Source organism: Strigops habroptila, chromosome Z (assembly GCF_004027225.2).
Source record: "Strigops habroptila isolate Jane chromosome Z, bStrHab1.2.pri, whole genome shotgun sequence".
Classification (NCBI taxonomy): Eukaryota; Metazoa; Chordata; class Aves; order Psittaciformes; family Psittacidae; genus Strigops; species Strigops habroptila.
In genome coordinates, this window is record NC_044302.2 from 43,812,078 (window position 1) to 43,828,719 (window position 16,642).

Consider the following 16,642-nt stretch of genomic DNA (forward strand, 5'->3'; position numbering starts at 1 on the left):
ACACACCAGATAGGTTTTAAGCTACCAACTGCTGAGACACAATTTCTTTCTCTAAAATATTAAAAAAACCACATCTATACGATAGACTGTCGTGGTTTGAGCCCAGCCGGTAACTCAGAACCACACAGCTGCTCGCTCACTCCCCCTGCCTTCTTCCTCCCCCCACTCCTGGAGGGATGGGGAGGAGAATCGGAAGAATGTAACTCCCAGGGGTTGAGATAAGAGCAGTCCCGCAACTAAGGTATAATACAAACCACTACTGCTACCACCAATGATAATAATGATTAGTGAAATAACAAGGGGAGAGGATACAATTGCTCACCACCCGCCGACCGATATCCAGCCCGACCCGAGCAGTGATCTGGGCCTTCCGGGTAACTCCCCCTGGTTTATATACTGGGCATGACGTGCTGTGGTATGGAATACCCCTTTGGCTAGTTTGGGTCAGGTGTCCTGTCTCTGCTTCCTCCTGGCTTCCCCTCCTCCCTGGCAAAGCATGAGACTGAGAAAGTCCTTGGTTGGAATAAACATTACTTAGCAACAACTAAAAACATCGGTGTTATCAGCGTTGTTCCCAGGCTGAAAGTTAAAAAACACAGCACTGCACCAGCTACTAAGAAGGAGAAAAATGACTGCTATAGCTGAACCCAGGACAGTATCCACCCCTTATTCCATACCATTCATGTCATGCTCAGATCCCACATCTCTCAGCACACCATCACCCCTGTCCCATATATACACATATATATACACCCACACCCACACACAGAGAAAGATATCATTCCCTAGTCCATGGACCAATCCCTGTAAAATTGCTGAACTCATCCAGTCCATGATGTCAGGCTCCATCTCTTGTAATAGTCTTTCAGGGCAGGAGGGACGGTACGTAGTGTTGGGTTGCTGCCTGCTGATGATACCGCCAAACTCGTCTCGTCACTGCTGAGCTTGTCTGGTTTTCTCAAAATTCATTCTTTGTTGAGGTGATGATCAGAGGGAAGTCAGGGTCAATTGCTGGCAACCTGAAGATATCTAGCTGGTGGGCTATAAAAGTGTTATAGAGCAGGCAACAGCGTACAATTGAGTTCATTGGCTGTTTTCCCCCAAAATCAAATCCCCTTGAGGTACACATCGGACTTCCCCATCTTCCCGCATTACCCACCAAGTATATCCAGGTCCCTGAGCAAAAGCAACCCCATGAGTGGGTTTGCCTTTACCTGAAGCAGGAATAACCCAGACTGTCTTCCCCAACAAATTCTTTATGTGCACCACAGGAACTTTATCCCCCTCTACAGTACGTAAAAGTTCTGACTGGGCTGGGCCAGCCCTGTTGGCAGATCACCTAGTGTTGACCAACCAGGTAGCTTTTGGTAAATGTGTATCCCAGTGTTTGAAAGTCCCACCACCCATTGCTCTCAGTGTAGTTTTTAACAGCCCATTGTACCGTTCGATTTTCCCAGAGGCTGGTGCATGGTAGGGGATGTGATATACCCACTCCATGCCATGCTCTTTGGCCCAAGTGTCTATGAGGTTGTTCTGGAAATGAGTCCCATTGTCTGACTCAATTCTCTCTGGGGTGCCGTGTCGCCACAAGACTTGCTTCTCAAGGCCCAGGATAGTGTTCCGGGCAGTGGCGTGGGACACAGCGTATGTTTCCAGCCAGCCGGTGGTTGCTTCCACCATGGTAAGCACATAGCGCTTGCCTTGACGGGTTGGTGGGAGTGTGATATAGTCAATCTGCCAGGCCTCCCCATACTTGTACTTCAGCCATCGTCCTCCATACCAGAGAGGCTTTAACCGCTTGGCTTGCTTAATTGCAGCACATGTTTCACATTCGTGAATAACCTGGGCAATAGTGTCCATCGTTAAGTCCACCCCTCGATCACGAGCCCATCTATATGTTGCATCTCTGCCTTGATGGCCTGAGGTGTCATGGGCCCACCGGGCTAAAAATAATTCACCCTTATGTTGCCAATCCAAGTCCATCTGAGCCACTTTAATCTTAGCAGCTTTATCCACTTGCTGGTTATTCTGGTGTTCCTCAGTGGCCCGACTCTTGGGTACATGAGCATCTACGTGGCGTACTTTCACCACCAGGTTCTGCACCCGAGCAGCGATATCTTGCCACAATGCAGCAGCCCAGATGGGTTTACTTCTGCGTTGCCAGTTGCTCTGCTTCCATTGCTGCAACCACCCCCACAGGGCGTTTGCCACCATCCATGAGTCAGTGTAGAGATAAAGCACTGGCCATTTTTCTCGTTCAGCAATGTCCAAGGCCAGCTGGATGGCTTTCACCTCTGCAAACTGACTCGATTCACCCTCTCCCTCAGCAGTTTCTGCAACTTGTCGCAGGGGACTCCACACAGCTGCCTTCCATCTCCGATGCTTTCCCATAATACGGCAGGACCCATCAGTAAACAAGGCATATTGCTTTTCACTCTCTGACAGTTCATTATATGGTGGGGCCTCTTCAGCACGCGTCACCTCCTCTCCTGGTGACATCCCAAAATCTTTGCCCTCTGGCCAGTCCATGATGACTTCTAGAATTCCTGGACAACTGGGATTTCGTGTTCGAGCTCGTTGTGTAATTAGTGCGGCCCACTTACTCCATGTAGCATCAGTTGCATGATGTGTAGAGGAGACCCTGCCTTTGAACATCCAGCCCAGCACAGGCAACCGGGGTGCCAGGAGGAGCTGCGCTTCAGTTCCGATCACTTCTGAGGCAGCTCGAACCCCTTCATAGGCTGCCAGTATCTCTTTTTCAGTGGGAGTATAGCTGGCCTCGGATCCTTTATATCCCCGACTCCAAAAGCCAAGGGGTCGACCTCGAGTCTCCCCTGGAGCTTTCTGCCAGAGGCTCCAGGTAGGACCATTCTCCCCAGCTGCGGTATAGAGCACATTTTTCACATCTGGCCCGGCCCGGACTGGTCCAAGGGCTACTGCATGAACTATTTCTCGTTTAATTTGTTCAAAGGCTTGTTGTTGCTCAGGGCCCCATTTGAAATCATTCTTCTTCCGGGTCACGTGGTAGAGAGGGCTTACAATCAGACTGTAATTTGGGATGTGCATTCTCCAGAACTCCACGACACCTAAGAAAGCTTGTGTTTCTTTCTTGTTAGTTGGTGGAGACATTGCTGTTATCTTGTTGATCACGTCTGTGGGGATCTGGCGGCGTCCATCTTGCCATTTTATTCCCAAAAATTGAATCTCCTGTGCAGGTCCCTTGACCTTATTCCGTTTTATGGCAAAACCGGCCTTCAGCAGGATTTGGATTATTTTCCTCCCTTTCTCAAAAACTTCTTCCGCTGTATCACCCCACACGATGATGTCATCAATGTATTGCAGGTGTTCTGGAGCTTGCCCCTGTTCCAGTGCAGTCTGGATCAATCCATGGCAGATGGTAGGGCTGTGTTTCCACCCCTGGGGCAGTCGGTTCCAAGTGTACTGGACGCCCCTCCAAGTGAAAGCAAACTGTGGCCTGCATTCTGCTGCCAAAGGGATTGAGAAAAATGCATTGGCAATGTCAATTGTGGCATACCACTTGGCTGCCTTTGACTCCAGTTCATATTGAAGTTCTAACATGTCCGGTACGGCAGCGCTCAATGGTGGTGTGACTTCGTTCAGGCCACGATAGTCTACTGTTAATCTCCACTCTCCATTAGACTTTTGCACTGGCCATATGGGGCTATTAAAGGGTGAGCGGGTCCTGCCGATCACTTCTTGGCTCTCCAGTCTACGGATCAGCTTATGGATGGGAATCAAGGAGTCTCTCTTGGTGCGATATTGCCGCCGGTGCACTGTTGTGGTCGCAATTGGCACTTGTTGTTCTTCGACCTTCAGCAACCCCACAACAGAAGGATCCTCCGAGAGACCGGGCAAGGTGGACAGCTGCTTAACTTCCTCTGTCTCCAAGGCAGCGATACCAAAAGTCCATCTATACCCTTTTGGGTCTTTGAAGTACCCTCTCCTGAGATAGTCTATGCCAAGGATGCATGGAGCCCCTGGACCAGTTACAATGGGGTGCTTTTGCCACTTCCTCCCAGTCAGGCTGATTTCAGCTTCCAGCATAGTTAACTCTTGGGATCCTCCTGTCACTCCAGAAATAGAAATGGGTTTCACCCCTTGATACCTTGATGGCATCAGGGTACACTGTGCAGCGGTATCTACTAGAGCCTTATACTTCTGTGGGACTGATGTGCCAGGCCATCTGATCCACACAGGCCAGTAAACCCGATTATCCCTCTCCTCCACCTGGCTGGAGGCAGGGCCCCTCTAATAGTGATCACAAAATTCTCCGCTTCTGTCTTGTAGAAAGGGATTAGTATTCCTTATCCCAGGAGCTGGAGTAAAATCAGCTCTTTCACTCCATCTGGGAAACTGCTCGCCAGAGACTGGAGCAGCAGCTTTCCTGGGAGGATCATCCTTGACCATTGTTCTCCTCTTCAGTTCACGCACCCGTTGCTCCAGAGCTGAAGTAGGTTTTCCATCCCACTTTCTCATGTCTTCTCCGTGATCCCGCAGGTAAAACCATAGGGTGGCCCGTGGCGTGTACCTCCTATATTTTCTTTCTCGAGCAGTAGGGCGCCTTCTGTTAATAGCTGAGACATGGGTTGGTACGCGTGGGGAGCTGGATAGATCGGATAAATCGTCTCTCAATTGTTTGAACTCCTGGGACAGTTTTTCCACAGCTGAAATGATGGAAGGGGTGAGATTGTCTTCGAACTCTCGGAGTTGACGAATCAGGCAATCCACTGTTGGTGATATTCCGTCATTCCAGGTCATTGATGCCAATGCGTGGGCATATGATGATGGCGCACTCCGTGTAAGTTTCCGCCACATGGGTCGTGTACATTCGACTTCATCTGGATCTACAGATGTGTTCCTGGCATCCGGCCTACGATAGATCATCTCTATAATGGCTGATTCCCTCAGGGACTGGATGCCTTTCTCTATCGTGGTCCAGTTGGCTGAGCGATTCGTAATATCGTCTTTGTAGGGAAACCTTTCCTTCACAGCTGCCAGGAGCCGCCTCCAAAGACTGAGGGCTCGCTTCTCTCTTGCAATCGCTTTGTCAATTCCTCCTTCCTTAGCAAGTGATCCCAGCTGCTTGGCTTCCCTACCTTCTAGTTCATGACCGTCGGCCCCATTGTCCCAGCATCGGAGCAACCAGGTGACAATGTGCTCCCCTGGAAGACGGGTGAAATCTTTTCGCATATTCCGCAGTTCGGTTGAGGTCCGGGGTCGAGAAGTGACCTCTTCTTCTTCTTCCTCTTCCTCTGACCCACGTAGTAGTAACTCTTGTTCAGATGCTGTTGCATGTAGTAATGGCATTGGGTCTTCATCTTTCTTTGCTTTGCGGGTTGCTCTTTGTGCCTCTCGTCTGCTTTTGCTTACAGGGGCAACAGACATTGTCACAAACTGGACATTTGGTTTAGCTGCAGTGTTTGCCACTGTGGTTGGAGTGGCTGCAGTGCCCTCCACTAGGATTGGAGTGGTTGCAATGTCTATTGCTGGGGTTGGTGCAGCTGTTGTGCTTGGGAGTTGAGTAACACCAACAGCTGCATTGTCTGTTGCTGTCAGGGTTTGAATAGCTACTGAGCATGTCACTGGGGTTGGTGTAGCTGCGGTGCTTGGAGTAGCTATATTGTCTGTTGCTGTCGAGGTTTGAGTAGCTACTGTGCTTGTCACTGGGGTTGGTGTGGCTGCGGTGCTTGGAGTAGCCACATTGTCTGTTGCTGTTGGGGTTTGAGTAGCTGTTGTGCTTGTCACTGGGGTTGGTGTAACTGCTGTATTTGAAGTTGGAGTAGTTGCGTTGTCTGTTGTGGTCAGGGTTTGAGTAGCTGTTGTGCTTGTCACTGGGGTTGATGTAGCTGCTGTACTTGGAGTAGCTGTGTTGACTCTTGTGGTCAGGGTCTGAGTAGCTGCTGTGCTTGTAGTTGGCATAGCTGCGTTGTCTGTTGCTTTGCCATCAGATCCAGAGACATTTTTTCTCCTTTGAAGGTGCTGGATAATGTTGAGCAGGGCTCTGTAGGCATAGGCCAAGCCCCAGCACGTTGCCAAGATTTGTCCCTCTCTGGTATAACCAGGACGACAGCACACCTCGTTTAAGTGTTTTACTAGTTTTTCCGGATGTTGCACTTGTTCAGTGGTGAAGTTCCAAAGCACTGGAGGGGCCCACTGGCCTAGATACTTGCCCATACTATCCCACACACCCTGCCACTCATGACTGTCCAGCCTCAGGGAAAATCTCCTGGTGGTCCTCCTATATCGTCGTCTAACCCTAGACCAGATTCGAACCTGATACTGCTGAATTTTTGACATTAAACGAAATAGGATGTTCCTACGACGGGATGGCCATGGGTAAAACACACTCCGTATGTGTGCCAACATGCTGATCCCCAGCACAATCAGCAGGCAGGTTTCAAGGGTACTCAAAGGCCATCTAAAACCTTCAGAACTCTCAACTGCTGTTGCAAATAGGCTGGTGGGGGAACGGGGGGTGAAAGAGAATGCTTCCTTCGTAAGTTTACCCCCCGAGGAGAAAAAAAAAGATATGCAATTGCTAAAATATTTCATTATATACCTCCCAATGTATAGAGGTGATGGCCACGCTGGAAGCACAAACCAGACCAGTTTCATGATCAATGATTCTATTGTATTACAAGTCATTACCATGAAGTACAGTGAAACAAGAACCTTAGCCCAGGCCCCCCAGCCGATAAATGCTAAAACAGCAAATAGTGGCTGTACGTAAGGTACAACATGCTGAAACTCTGAGATCAAGCGCAACAAGTCTGAGAGCCAAATAATCACCATTGTGACGAGTAGTAACAATGAATGCTTATCACAAATATGATTAAACACACTCTGGTCAGATCTGTCGTTATCTCAACCTTTCGAGCCCCACGTTGGGCGCCAAAAAGAACTGTCGTGGTTTGAGCCCAGCCAGTAACTCAGAACCACACAGCCGCTCGCTCACTCCCCCCCTTCCTCCCCCCACTCCCGGAGGGATGGGGAGGAGAATCGGAAGAATGTAACTCCCACGGGTTGAGATAAGAGCAGTCCCGCAACTAAGGTATAATACAAAACCACTACTGCTACCACCAATGATAATAATGATTAGTGAAATAACAAGGGGAGAGGATACAATTGCTCACCACCCGCCGACCGATATCCAGCCCGACCCGAGCAGTGATCTGGGCCTTCTGGGTAACTCCCCCCGGTTTATATACTGGGCATGACGTGCTGTGGTATGGAATACCCCTTTGGCTAGTTTGGGTCAGGTGTCCTGTCTCTGCTTCCTCCTGGCTTCCCCTCCTCCCTGGCAAAGCATGAGACTGAGAAAGTCCTTGGTTGGAGTAAACATTACTTAGCAACAACTAAAAACATCAGTGTTATCAGCGTTGTTCCCAGGCTGAAAGTTAAAAAACACAGCACTGCACCAGCTACTAAGAAGGAGAAAAATGAGTGCTATAGCTGAACCCAGGACATAGACATAATTGTGTTCTTCATCCAGAAGTTTTCCAAGTGTGTTATTGTCATTAACAGATGCAGATGGTCCAAGTTCAATTTCTTGAATAACGAATTTGAAGTTGTTTGTTCACTGAAAAGAGAGACAGAACAAAATTAATTTTCCAATTGAGATCATGTAGAAGGGGGATGATACAGGTAAACGATATAGGTAGTTCAATCAGATTAAATTTAATAATAATAACTCTTCTTTCAGGACTTTAAAGGAAGAAATACTTGACAAATGTTTGCCAAAACATTATCCTCTGTAGAGGTCCCTTGCTTTTTACGAACCACACAGCTTATCCTGCAGAGGGAGCTGGAAATCCTCAGCCTCTATAAAGTCCATTTCAAAGGCTGCTGGGTAGCACTGTCACTAGAACTGCTTTACAAGTAGAGATATGGCATCTAAACACAAGTAACTAACTTTTTCACTATTGTAAACCAATCTTAGATATGCCGAAAGTTCTAGAAAAGTACCTCCTTCCTACCTACAAGTGGCAACAGTTGCATAGTTACCTCACTTGGTCTAGCTCCCCAGTCTTTTCTCTCAGCTATTCACATCCAAGCCCATTGGTTGCTTCACTGCCTGCCTCTCATATCAGGTTTGTTAGACCCAGTATAATTTATGAGTTAAGCGAAGGGAAGATTGGAGCAGGACTGTAAAACAAAACATTTGGTACCTGAAAGTGTCTTGTGTAAGGCAGTAGACTTTGTATGGAATATGACTGAGCCTCAGACTGAAATCGCCTGATGGGCTTCCCTTTCAGGGGACCACTGTGGTGAAAGGAGTAGTTGTCTTATAAGGTTTGCATTTAGTAAGATCCATGAGAGTGAACAAAATACTAATAAATTTATTAACTTTAGGTTTTAATCATTGCCCATAATGTCCAGGTGAAGGCATCCCAAAAGTGAGAGGAATCCTGAGTTAAATTCAGCTTCTGAAACAAAATTCCTAATGACTCAGGAGATATACAAAGTCAGCCCCAGTGATCAACACTTCCAGCAGTAGATCAAACCAGTGTTGTTTCATGTTTGCAAAGAAGGAAGGTAATGAGGTCGCAGAGAAGGAAAATCATATTTGTGAAGTTGCCAACATGTTCATCTTTCTCAGTTGTGAATTACTGGAATTGCTTCATAGTACCTGCAGATACAGGGCAGGTACACACAAACATCGTAGGAGATGTGGTAGCATGATAGTGCAGATAATGATAGCTAGCACAGAAATGCTGCCTTTTTTCCCCTCTCTATTTAGGGCCTGAGACTCAACAAGGTAACACATGACAGTATGTAATCCACAGTGTCTGGGTCATGTTTGATGGCTGAATCAAAAGCTAAAGAAGTGAACCTGTACTGTTGATATAACTGTCTGAGACTGAAAAAATACTAATGGAGACAAAAATAATAATGAACTGATAATCATCTTCTTACTTTTTTTTTCCCTGATGATTCAGTCAATAGCTCTATGAAGCTGAGTTTGAAATGGCTTTTTATCTGGGTAAAAACCAAATATCGTTATAGATAACTGATTCTGAAAACAAAGTAAAGTAATCAAAATGTAAAGACACAAATGAATACTTTTTTCTTAAATAAAAATAGAAATGCAAATTGCAAATCTCCACCTCATAGTTAGTGACTATGAGGGATTATACATGTTGTGAAGTTCATTTAGGATCAAAGAAGTAGGAGGCTGATTTTTCAGAAAGGAATCACAGGTTATTTTCTTTGACAAGTATTTTTAGACTGAATAACGTATATTTATTGAATGTGACTATTGTTTGTCTTTGAATCAGGGCTGAATTGAATACAGACTTCATCAGAAATATTCATTTTTAAGTAATTTTTTAATAGTAAGCAAACATTTTTTAGTAATAATGAAGTCTTGAAAGGGAGCCAGGTAAAGATTATGTTAAACTGCGTTTTCTTTACAACACTCAGGTCTTGCATTATTGTCCATTCCTACTTTAGGTCACAGGCGTATCCCTTTATATAATTCAAGATAATCCTTACTAAGTGTGAAAACCAGTGTCCAATTTATTGCTGTGTAAGCCATTTTCAACACAGCTGAAATTTGAGAGAATGGATAAAAGAATGATAACTTTGTACTTGAAGAATTTCTGAGTATATCAATCAGATGGGTTCAAGAGTTCTCTCATTTGCGTTCCCCAGGTGTCTTGTATATAGAGGACATTTTCATTGTATACAGAGGAATTTCTCATCTGAGAACCTTACTTTTTAAGAGCAGAAAAAGGAAAAAAAAAAGAAAACAACCAAACAAAAACCAACATTAATATTATCCACAGGTTATTCTCTGATTTTTTAGAACTGATGGAGAGAGGTGAAGATTTTATGGAAAAAAAAAATGTAATTCTTTCTTTTGTGTTAGTCTTACCATGCATCAGCATCCTGTTTTGTGCTGGGAGCTACGGAGGATTATTCTTGATGGGCCTGCCAAATGACTAGGAATTCCACATGAAAGGCTTGGCAGCCAGTGAAATTGATTTGCATGCAATGTCAAGTGAGTATGAAAAATCCAAGCTGATACTGAAAGAAAGTGGTTATATCTCAACAGCAAGTTAACTGGAAGTTAAATCCTTCATAATGCTATAGTGATGCAGATGGGTTAGTACATGATTTAACATTAACAACAGACACCTCATTGCTCTCACATTTATTTATAGTTCCCACCACAGTAAGAAATGCAGTATTGAGATTAGATATGTATAGCAAATATGTTCTTGAATGCTTACTTCTAAATAATGTGTACAGTATTACTTTGTAATTTATTGGTGCTCCCCTCTATTGAGCTTTTTGTCTGTTTGCTTCTTGTTAAGCTACTGTGATATACATAACACTAAAATTATTCTATATGTACTTGCTGGGTTAGTAAAATTGAGACCAAAATAACTGTTGGATTCTCTGTGTTAATAAATGCTGCAATGCCATTTGCTGACTATCGGAGACAGGATTACAGCTTTTGCCTTGTTAGAACAGACCCATTCAAGCTTTGAAATGTACAGTTATGGGATTCGTCAGTTTAATATCAAATGCACAGTATGAATCAACAGTGCACAGCAATGAGGATTTTAAAATAAGGCAGGAATTAAGAATACAGTTACCTATTCCATAAATTTATCTTTATAACTACATGTACTGCTTCATTTAAAAGAGAGCAGATGTGGGCTAATCTGGGAGTTTTCCTCTCAATTGAGTAATTTGCATGTAGGTTCATACTGATCCTGAGACAGAGTCTGTGATGCAGAGTAATGCTGAAAGTGCATTGCTGAAGTCAATCCTGTAAAGTAAAATAAAATCATGTTTGCTCCTCAGAAAAACTGGAAAACTACCAGTTTCTGGGTTTATTAGCACACAAGTTAATAGTAGCCCATCTCTGATAACAAGGAACTTGTTCAGAGTGATTAAGCATACTTTTAAAATGTTCTATCATCTTTCCCACTCAGCAGTAAGGGCTTTCACGTTGTCTGAGGCAACTGTGGCAGTTGCCCAAGGAAAGAAGTATAGAAGGGTGGGACTAGAAAAGCTCATAAAAGAGGGAAAAAACCCTTAATATATTAAGGGAAGTGGAGGATCAATAAGAAAAAAATAATGGGAACTGAAATGAAGAAAAAATAATTTAAAAAAGTGGAAAAAAAGTTTTGGAATTCAGATAGATTAAATTTTGTGACACAAACATCTCTTGAATTTGTGGATGAAAGAAGGGAAGAATGAAGAGATGAAATGATAGGAACCAGCAAAGAAGAAAAGCAGTTTAGAAGGAAAGGAACTAATGGGATTTTTACTAGCAAATCTAAGGGGTAAATTGGAGCAAGTTAGTGAAAGTCAGTAGAACAGGAATTATTACAAGGAAGGTGGGGACACTCTTGATGACTAACACTGTATGGAAATTACAGTGTTTGACTAAGGAATCTTCTATCTTCCAACTGGGAAAACTGAAGTATAATTAGCTGTGGTAAAGCGGAAAGTTGTTTTGCACAAAACAAAGTCTTAATAGCAAGCATATCTTTCTGAAACAACAGAAGAATTACAGCTGAATAGGTTTCCCTCGTAAGTGACATGAAGCCATTTCTGCAGTTGACTTGAAGCCTAATTATATGTGCTCCTCAGCATGCCAGCCAGAGACAGCTAGGATGATAGCGGAGCTCATGTTCTGGTGCCTGTGTATTTACAGAAGATGTTTTCTTCCAAAATGAAGTCATTCTTACTTCTTCACACTTTTAAGTGACATAGATTTGGAAAAATCTCTTTATATTTCTAAACTATGATAAAGATTGTGCTTGGAACATTTTGTGTATATATGCCTCCCTTGCTTTATCTTTTATTTTTGGTATGGTTTTGTGGTTTTGGTTGTTTGGTTGTTTTGGGGTTTGTTTTTTTTTTTTTCTTGTTTTGTTTTGTTCAGGTTTTTTTGGTTTGGTTTGGTTTATTTGTTGGTAACTGGTTTTACTCACCAACAGGATAAATGTGTTGCTACCAGCCACAGGCCTTGGGAGTGACTGGTAGAATGGCATCAAATGCTTTCTTTGGTTTGTGAAAATCATTTGATTTGTAGTATTCATCCTCATTGCTACTAACTAATACTATAATTATACAACGATATAAAAATGTTACTGACATTTAATACATTAGCTAAAATTTAAAAACATAAGGTGATAGTGGTCATTGCTGCTGTCCTGGGTTCAGCTATAGCAGTCATTTTTCTCCTTCTTAGTAGCTGGTGCAGTGCTGTGTTTCTAACTTTCAGCCTGGGAACAACGCTGATAACACCAATGTTTTTAGGTGTTGCTAAGTAATGTTTACTCCAACCAAGGACTTTCTCAGTCTCATGCTTTGCCAGGGAGGAGGGGAAGCCAGGAGGAAGCAGAGACAGGACACCTGACCCAAACTAGCCAAAGGGGTATTCCATACCACAGCATGTCATGCCCAGTATATAAACTGGGGGGAGTTACCCAGAAGGCCCAGATCACTGCTCGGGTCGGGCTGGATATCGGTCTGTGGGTGGTGAGCAATTGTATCCTCTCCCCTTGTTATTTCACTAATCATTATTATCATTGGTGGTAGCAGTAGTGGTTTTGTGTTATACCTTACTTACGGGACTGCTCTTCTCTCAACCCGTGGGAGTTACTTTCTTTCAATTCTCCTCCCCATCCCTCCGGGAGTGGGGGGAGGAAGAAGGGGAGGAGTGAGCGAGCAGCTGCGTGGTTCCAAGTTACTGGCTGGGCTCAAACCATGGCAGTTCTTTGTGGCGCTCAACGTGGGGCACGAAGGGTTGAGATAACGACAGATCTGACCAGAGTAAGTCTAATAATATTTGTGGTAAGCACTCATTGTTACTACTCGTCACGATGGTGATTATTTGGCTCTCAGACTTGTTGCGCTTGATCTCAGAGTTTCAGCATGTTGTACCTTACATACAGCCACTATTTGCTGTTTTAGCGTTTATCGGCTGGGGGGCCTGGGCTAAGGTTCTTGTTTCACTGTACTTCATGGTAATGACTTGTAATACAATAGAATCATTGATCATGAAACTAGTCTGGTTTGTGCTTCCAGCGTGGCCATCACCTCTATACTTTGGGAGGTATATAATGAAATGTTTTAGCAATTGCATATCTTTTTTTTCCTCTCCGGGGGGTCAACCTACAAAGGAGGCATTCCTTTACACCCCCTGTTCCCCCAAAAGCCTATTTCCAACAGCATTTGAGAGTTCTGAATGTTTTGGATGGCCTTTGAATACCCTTGAAACCTGCCTGCTGATTGTGCTGGGGATCAGCATGTTGGCAAACATACGGAGTGTGTTTTACCCACGGCCATCCCGCCCTGGGAACATCCTATTTCGTCTAATCTTGAAAGTTAAGCAATATCGGGTTCAAATCTGGTCTAGGGTTAGATGACGATATAGGAGGACCACCAGGAGATTTTCCCTGAGGCTGGACAGTCATGAGTGGCAGGGTGTGTGGGATAGTATGGGCAAGTATCTAGGCCAGTGGGCCCCTCCAGTGCTTTGGAACTTCACCACTGAACAAGTGCAACATCCGGAAAAACTAGTAAAACGCTTAAACGAGGTGTGCTGTCGTCCTGGTTATACCAGAGAGGGACAAATCATGGCAACGTGCTGGGGCTTGGCCTATGCCTACAGAGCCCTGCTCAACACTATCCAGCACCTTCAAAGGGGAAAAAATGTCTCTGGATCTGATGGCAAAGCAACAGACAGCGCAGCTATGCCAACTACAAGCACAGCAGCTACTCAAACCCTGACCACAACAGACAATGCAGCTACTCCAACTACAGCAGTTACATCAACCCCAGCGACAAGCACAACAGCTACTCAAACCCTTACCACAACAGACAACGCAACTACTCCACCTCCAAATGCAGGAGCTACATCAACCCCAGTGACAAGCACAGCAGCTACTCAAACCCTGACAGCAACAGACAATGTGGCTACTCCAAGCACCGCAGCTACACCAACCCCAGTGACAAGCACAGTAGCTACTCAAACCCTGACAGCAACAGACAATGCTGCTGTTGGTGTTACTCAACTCCCAAGCACAACAGCTGCACCAACCCCGGCAACAGACATTGCAGCCACTCCCAATCCTAGTGGCAGACACTGCAGCCACTCCAACCACAGTGACAAATGCTGCAGCTAAACCAAATGGCCAGTTTGTGACAATGTCTGTAAGCAAAAGGAAACGAGAGGCACAAAGAGCAACCCGTGAAGCAAAGAAAGATGCAGACCCAATGCCATTACTACATGCAACAGCATCTGAACAAGAGTTACTGCTACGTGGATCAGAGGAAGAGGAAAAAGAAGAAGAGGTGACTTCTCGACCCCGGACCTCAACCGAGCTGCGGAATACGCGTAAAGATCTCACCCATCTTCCAGGGGAGCGCACTGTCACCTGGTTGCTCCGATGCTGGGACAATGGGGCCGACGGTCACAAACTAGAGGGTAGGGAAGCAAAGCAACTGGGATCACTTGCTAGGGAAGGAGGAATTGACAAAGCGATTGCAAGAGAGAAGTGAGCCCTCAGCCTTTGGAGACGGCTCCTGGCAGCAGTGAAGGAAAGATTTCCCTACAAAGATGATATTACGAGTCGCTCAGCCAACTGGACCACGATAGAGAAAGGCATCCAGTCCCTGAGGGAATCGGTCATTATAGAGATGATCTATTGTAGGCCGGATGCCAGGAACACATCTGTAGATCCAGATGAAGTCGAATGTACACGACCCATGTGGCGGAAACTTACACAGTGTGTGCCATCATCATATGCCCACACATTGGCATCAATGACCTGGAATGACGGAGCATCACCAACAATGGATTATCTGATTCGTCAACTCCAAGAGTTCGAAGACAATCTCACCCCTTCCATCATTTCAGCTGTGGAAAAACTGTCCCAGGAGTTCAAACAATTGAGAGACGGTTTATCCAATCTATCCAGCTCCCCATGTGTACCAACCCATGTCTCAGCTATTAAGAGAAGGCGCCCTACTGCTCGAGAAAGAAAATATAGGAGGTACACGCCACGGGCCACCCTATGGTTTTACCTGCGGGATCATGGAGAAGACATGAGAAAGTGGGATGGAAAACCTACTTCAGCTCTGGAGCAACGGGTGCGTGAACTGAAGAGGAGAACAATGGTCAAGGATGATCCTCCCAGGAAAGCTGCTGCTCCAGTCTCTGGCGAGCAGTTTCCCAGATGGAGTGAAAGAGCTGATTTTACTCCAGCTCCTGGGATAAGGAATACTAATCCCTTTCTACAAGACAGAAGTGGAGAATTTTATGATAACTATTAGAGGGGCCCTGCCTCCAGCCAGGTGGAGGAGAGGGATAATCGGGTTTACTGGCCTGTGTGGATCAGATGGCCTGGCACATCAGTCCCACAGAAGTATAAGGCTCTAGTAGATACCGCTGCACAGTGTACCCTGATGCCATCAAGGTATCAAGGGGTGAAACCCATTTATATTTCTGGAGTGACAGGAGGATCCCAAGAGTTAACTGTACTGGAAGCTGAAATCAGCCTGACTGGGAGGAAGTGGCAAAAGCACCCCATTGTAACTGGTCCAGGGGCTCCATGCATCCTTGGCATAGACTATCACAGGAGAGGGTACTTCAAAGACCCAAAAGGGTATAGATGGACTTTTGGTATCGCTGCCTTGGAGACAGAGGAAGTTAAGCAGCTGTCCACCTTGCCCAGTCTCTCGGAGGATCCTTCTGTTGTGGGGTTGCTGAAGGTCGAAGAACAACAAGTGCCAATTGCGACCACAACAGTGCACCGGCGGCAATATCGCACCAAGAGAGACTCCTTGATTCCCATCCATAAGCTGATCCGTAGACTGGAGAGCCAAGAAGTGATCGGCAGGACCCGCTCACCCTTTAATAGCCCCATATGGCCAGTGCAAAAGTCTAATGGAGAGTGGAGATTAACAGTAGACTATCGTGGCCTGAACGAAGTCACACCACCATTGAGCGCTGCCGTACCGGACATGTTAGAACTTCAATATGAACTGGAGTCAAAGGCAGCCAAGTGGTATGCCACAATTGACATTGCCAATGCATTTTTCTCAATCCCTTTGGCAGCAGAATGCAGGCCACAGTTTGCTTTCACTTGGAGGGGCGTCCAGTACACTTGGAACCGACTGCCCCAGGGGTGGAAACACAGCCCTACCATCTGCCATGGATTGATCCAGACTGCACTGGAACAGGGGCAAGCTCCAGAACACCTGCAATACATTGATGACATCATCGTGTGGGGTGATACAGCGGAAGAAGTTTTTGAGAAAGGGAGGAAAATAATCCAAATCCTGCTGAAGGCCGGTTTTGCCATAAAACGGAATAAGGTCAAGGGACCTGCACAGGAGATTCAATTTTTGGGAATAAAATGGCAAGATGGACGCCGCCAGATCCCCACAGATGTGATCAACAAGATAACAGCAATGTCTCCACCAACTAACAAGAAAGAAACACAAGCTTTCTTAGGTGTCGTGGGGTTCTGGAGAATGCACATCCCAAATTACAGTCTGATTGTAAGCCCTCTCTACCACGTGACCCGGAAGAAGAATGATTTCAAATGGGGCCCTGAGCAACAACAAGCCTTTGAACAAATTAAACGAG